The sequence below is a fragment of the Myotis brandtii genome, unplaced genomic scaffold (genome assembly GCF_000412655.1).
Source record: "Myotis brandtii unplaced genomic scaffold, ASM41265v1 scaffold259, whole genome shotgun sequence".
NCBI lineage: Eukaryota > Metazoa > Chordata > Mammalia > Chiroptera > Vespertilionidae > Myotis > Myotis brandtii.
The window spans coordinates 2544157-2550001 of record NW_005359840.1 but is presented as its reverse complement, the minus strand read 5'-3'; the positions used below and the strand labels follow the sequence as shown (position 1 = coordinate 2550001).

Genomic DNA, 5845 nt, shown 5'->3' with positions numbered 1-5845 from the left:
TAGGGGAGGCCGGGGGAATGTCAAGGGGGCAAAAAAAGGAGACATATGTAATACTCTTTGTAATACTTTAAGCAATAAAACAAAATTAAAAAAAAAAAAACAAACTCAAAGAGGCCATTAAAAAAAAAAAGAGAGATTTGGCAACCAAAGAAATGATTTTGACTTTGGTGTTCCTGCTATTCTTGCCTGCCTACCTTTTTCAGTGCCTTATACTGCTGAGCTATACCTCCTGTGAATCTTTTTTCTTTTTTAACTAAAATGGTTTTTAATGGGAACCAGATATATGGATACAGTTACATAGTCTGACACAAAAAACCCATGGGTGGGTCAGGAGTTGGAAAGTTACAAAACAACGAGGGTCACACTGGGTATAGAAGAAAAGCTGTTCCAGAACTTCAGGAGGCAGGCTAATATGGCCTCTCCCTGCGATCCTGTCTGTGGTCACCCCTGGAGTCCATCTTGCCAGGGCCAAAGCCACCTCTGTCCCTACCACCCCAGCCCCATCAGAAACCCCCATGGTCCCCACCTCGGCCTCGGTAGCCGCCCTGATCATAACCTCCTCTGCCTCCATGATGATCATCTCCATAGCTACCCCCCATATGAGAGCCTCCTGGTCCCCCTCCTGGGCTATCTGGTTTAGGGGCCTTACATGGTTGCATTCATTCCTCCAAGAGAAGTCCATGTTCTCGCATGTAGGATTAGGACACTTCCAGTCCCCAGCTCGCTGCTGTCCTCCACCGCCACCACCTCCACTTGGGAATCCTCCTCGGCCACCGCCACCGCTGCCACCACCTTCATAGCCTCCACGGCCCATGGGTCCTCCTCGCCTTCAGCCTCCACGACCATTGCCACCACCTTGATTGAAATCTGCACGCCGAGTAGCAAATGAAACCTTGATAGGATTCCCAGGGAATTCTTTACCATCAAACCAGTCAGTAGCTGCTTTAGCAGAAGGTGGGTCATCAAATGATACCGTTGCCTCTCCCTTCAGCTTGCCCGTTTCCCTGTCTGTGTACAGATTAATCATGGGCTGTCCTGTTTTCTTATTTGTCTTAATAATACCAATCTGCTTGAAATAATCAGCCACAGACTCAATTGTAACATTCTCGCCCAGGCCTTGCACGAAGATAGTGTTGTTGTCTGAATTATCCTGTTTGGAGTCATGACGAGATCCTTGGTCCCGAGGGCCACCAAATTTATTGAAGCCACCACGATCACTTCCGCCCATGCCACCTCTGCCTCCATGGCCACTTCCACGACCTCTGGGTTCATAGCCACCACTGCTGCGGTTGTAACCACCGCCACCACCTCGACCTCGTCCCCCATGGTCCTGCTGGCCTCCCCCGTAGCCACCACCACCACTACCACTTTGGTCCTGATTGCCATAACCGCCACTCAGGGAGGACTGATTTTGGCCATAGTTACCTCCTCTATCCCCTCCGCCGCCTCCACTGTGACTGTTGTACTGGTTCTGCTGTCCACGGCCTTGAGGATTATAGGAGCTTTGCTGCTCTCCATAGCTAGGCTGCTGTCCACCATAGCCAGACTGCTGACCATAGCCCCCACTCGGGGGCTGCCCATAGTTGCTGCTCTGAGAACTGCTACCGTAACTTCCCGAGGTGCTGCTAGGAGCAGGCTGCTGGCCATAGCCAGGGTAGGACTGCTGCCCATAAAGTGACTGAGAACTCTGGCTACCGCCATAGCCACTGGTTGATCCATAACTCTGAGAGCTGACTGGGTGCCATAGCCTGTGTTCTGGGTCTGTCCATAAGAACCATAGGTGCTCTGGCCATAGCCTGAAGTGCCCCCAGATTGGCTGTAGCCACCGTCACTCTGCTGTCCATAGGGCTGGCTGCTCTGCTGGGAATAGCCCTGCCCCGGCTGGGTGGGGTAGGCCCCATAGCTTTGGGTTGCTTGCTGGGTATAGTCGTTGGAGGCCACGTCGGTGCACACGCACACAGGCTGACACGCCACAAAACTCCCACACCACAGAGCGCCGATGCCTCGAGGACTCTCCTGTGAATCTTTATACTTCCAGAGCTACTCATGTTTGTTCAGCCTGCTCCTAAAATATACCTGATGTGTCCTTAGGATCATGCTATAAGAATTACAAGATGACACATCATACTACTATCACTTTTTCAAGTTCACTCTTTGAATTTTAGAAGGGATCTTTTAAAAATAATTCAGCATTTATTTTTACGTGAAGAACATTTTATATTTCTAAATTGCACTGATGAAGTTTGTTCTCATGTCATGCATTTCTGATTATGTTTTCATAGAAGAGTAAATATTTTAAAATTTAATTTACATTTATTTAGTATAATACATAATTTAAAATGTTTTAATTCACACCAATAGCAATTTAAATTAAAACCACTCTGTTACATCCTGGCAACATACTCTGTTAGTGAGGTTGTGGCAGGAACTCTTCTGCATCAGTAGTGCGAATGGAAAGGGTACAGCCTTTACAAAGGGAAAATGTGGCACTATCTACCCAAATTATATATAGCAATCCCATTTCTCCTGAGTAGAAGTTTTATTTTTTATTACATGTATTGGGGTGACATTGGTTAATAAAATTATATAGGTTTCAGGTATACAATTCTCTAATACATCAGTTGTATATTGCATTGTGTGTTCACCACCCACAAGGGTTCTTACAGAGGCACAATGGTGTAATGATTAGCATGTTGATAATTTATATTCTGCCTCTTTCCACAAGGGATTTGTCCTGTCACGATAAGCCCAAAACAGTGACTGATCAGTGGGGAGGATTTTAGGTTTCATTTTACTCATTAATTATTTAAAGCTCTTTGGATGGATTTGCTAGGCATCTGATGCAGGAGTTAAAAAAATGCTATTTGTTCGAAATAGATATCTTGGTGTCCTTTGAAACTCAGGTTTTCCGATGGATTGGCCTTGGACCACAAATCAAAGGTCTGCATTCTGTTTGGAAAATATGCTACTTGCTGGGACTAACCAGCAGACCCTGAGTAATGGATGATTGGATCAGTCTCACATATGTTTCTGTGAAAGAGAGGCTAAGGGACTGCTTGGTTATAGGAACCAAGCAGCCCCATTCGCCTGCCTCCTTAGCCAGTGGTTTGCAACCTTTCTAATGCCGCGACCTTTAATACAGTTCCTCATGTTGTGGTGACCCCCAAATTCATTGTTACAAATTAAACATAATTAAAGCATAGTGATTAATCACAAAAACAATATGTAATTATACATGTGTTTTTCGATGGTCTTAGGCGACCCCTGTGAAGGGGTCATGACCCACAGGTTGAGAACCGCTGCTAGGCTTTTACTGTAGTAACAGCTTGAACTAAAATTAACCTCTCGATACAATCAGCAGGTTAAGTACTCATGAGAAAGCACATGCTTCTACAAGGTCGTGTCTAAAGACAAAACATAGAGATTCTAGTAAAACACCCAAGGGCTCAGACTTGTTTGGAAAAGTCAAGGCAGGGGCTGCCGCCTTTGGCAAGGTCCCCCTAGAGGCCCCTGACCTTCCGAGAATCCTCCTTACAGACTTTCCAACCAAGTCCTGTGCTTCCCCACAGCTATTCTAAATTTCAATATCTTCGTTTGTATCAATATCATTGAGGTGATTTATGTACAGTAAGATGAGACTTTAAAATGTGCAGTTGGATGAATTTTAACAGATGTTTACATTTGTGAAATCATCACTACAGTCAAAGTACAGGACATTTTTAGCGTCCCACAGTTTCCTCATGCCACTTTGCATTCCATCCCTTCTTGTGTCACCGGCCCTAGGCAACCGTTGATCTGCCTTCTGCCAATGTAGATTAGTTTGCATCCTCGCAGTTTTATATTAATGGAATCGTATAGTATATATTCTTTTGTGTCTGATTTCTTTTCTTTTTAAAAAATCTATCTTTATTGCTGAAAGTATTACATATGTTCCCTTTTGATCCCCTCCTGACTTCTTTTTAATCAATTTAGATACTTTGAGACTTATGCCTGCTATTGTATATTGCAGTTTTTCATTTTTATTGATTAGTAATTGCTACCATTGTTTATTCACTTATTGATAGGAATTTGGATTGTTTGTAGTCTTAGGCACTCTGAACAAAGTTTCCTTAGACATTTATGGACAGGAGTTTTTGTGGACATGTTTTTATTTCTCTGGGATAAATATCATTAATGGAATGGCTAGTTTTTAGGGTAGGTGTATGTTCAATTTTTTAAAAGCAATTCACAACTAGTTTTCAAAGTGGTTATACTATTTTACATTCCCACTTGCAGTTCTTAATAGTTCCATTCAATCCACATCTTTGCCAATGTGGTGGTATTTATTTTTAAATTAATCTTCTAAAGATTTTATAGTGGTATCTCATTGTTATTTCAATGTGCATATCCCTGATGTTGAACATCTTTCCATGTGCTTACTAATTTACATATTTTTGTGAAGTGCTTGTTTAAATTTATTTTTACTCATGGTTTTATTGTTTTTGCCTTATGATTATTTAATTGTAACAGTCCTTTTTATATTCTAGACATAAGTCTTTTGTCAGAAATATGTAGTGAAAACATTTTTTCTCATTTTGCATTTAGCCTTTCAGTTTTTTTTAATGGTGTCTTTTGAAGAGCAAAAGTTTTAGATTTGGAAAGAGTGGATTTTATCAATTCTTTCTTTTACCATTTGTGTGTTTTGTTTCTTATCTAAGAAGTCTTGTCTATCCTGATGTCACAAAGATTTTCTCCTATGTTTTCTTCTAGAGGAAAACTTTTCAATAGAAGTTTCTGAATGGTAGAAATGTTCAGTATCTGCATTGCCAAACATAGGAACCACTGGCCAATTTTGGCTGCTGAGAATTTGCGAGATGGCGAGTAAGACTGGAGAAATGAATTTAGTTTAATTTTATTTTCATTAAAATTTAAATTTATATATGAATTGCCATAATACTATGGCTGGTGGCTAATGTATTGTACAGTGTCATTCTAGAGGTTTTATAAATTTAGCTTTTATATTTAGATCTATGAGACACATCAATTTAAATGTTTTATAAGGTATAAAGGCAGAAGTCTATAGTCATTACTTTCCATTTGAGTATCCACTTTTCCTAGCACCATTTGCTGAGATTTTCTCTTTCCTGTCGAATTAGTTTGTCACCTTTGTTGAACATTAATTGTCCACATACTATGAGTCAGTTTCTGGATTCTGTATTATATGGATCTATATTTCTATTCTTTAACTATTGTAGCTTTAGTGTATGTCTTAATATCAGATACTCTAATTTTTCCATGTTATTATTTTAAAAATGTTTTGGATATTTTAGGTTATTTGCATTTCCATATATATATATTGGCATTAGTTTGTGAATTTCAGTAAAAACCTGCTGGAATTTTTTTTTAGATTATGTTGATTCTATACATTGACTTGGGAAAATTGAAATTTGAACAATTTGTGTCTTACACTTCCTAAACTAGAAGATCTCTAGTTATTTATGATTTGGGTTTTTTTTGGTGAGCAGGATGCCAGGGTGATTTCTTTCCTGGGTTTTTGTCTAGGTGGATTCGAAGAATGAAGCCACGGATCAAAGGTGGTAGGTGAGAAGTACAGAAACTTTATTGCAAACAAATACTACCTCTAAAATCCTAATTCAGGAGAAACCAAGATGGCGGCATAGGTAAACACCTGAAATTGGTGCCTCACACAACCACTTCAAAAATACAACTAAAAGACAAAACGGATATCATCCAGAACCACAGGAAGGCTGGCTGAGTGGAAATTCTACAACTAGAAGGAAAGAGAAAAGCACACTGAGACTCAGAGGAGGTGCGGAAGTAAAGTGCAGAGGTACGGAGGCGCATG

At 40.8% G+C, this 5845-nt stretch overlaps 1 pseudogene across 1 annotated transcript in view; it reads right to left on the bottom strand.

Moving 5' to 3' along the window:
• Positions 1 to 245: 245 nt before the first annotated feature.
• The window catches only part of LOC102255591, an 11888-nt pseudogene continuing 6288 nt past the window's right edge, over positions 246 to 5845 (bottom strand). Inside the window, exon 2 of the transcript XR_001362450.1 lies at positions 246 to 2016. The product of XR_001362450.1 is annotated as an RNA-binding protein FUS pseudogene (transcript). The remainder of the gene's footprint in view (positions 2017 to 5845) is intronic.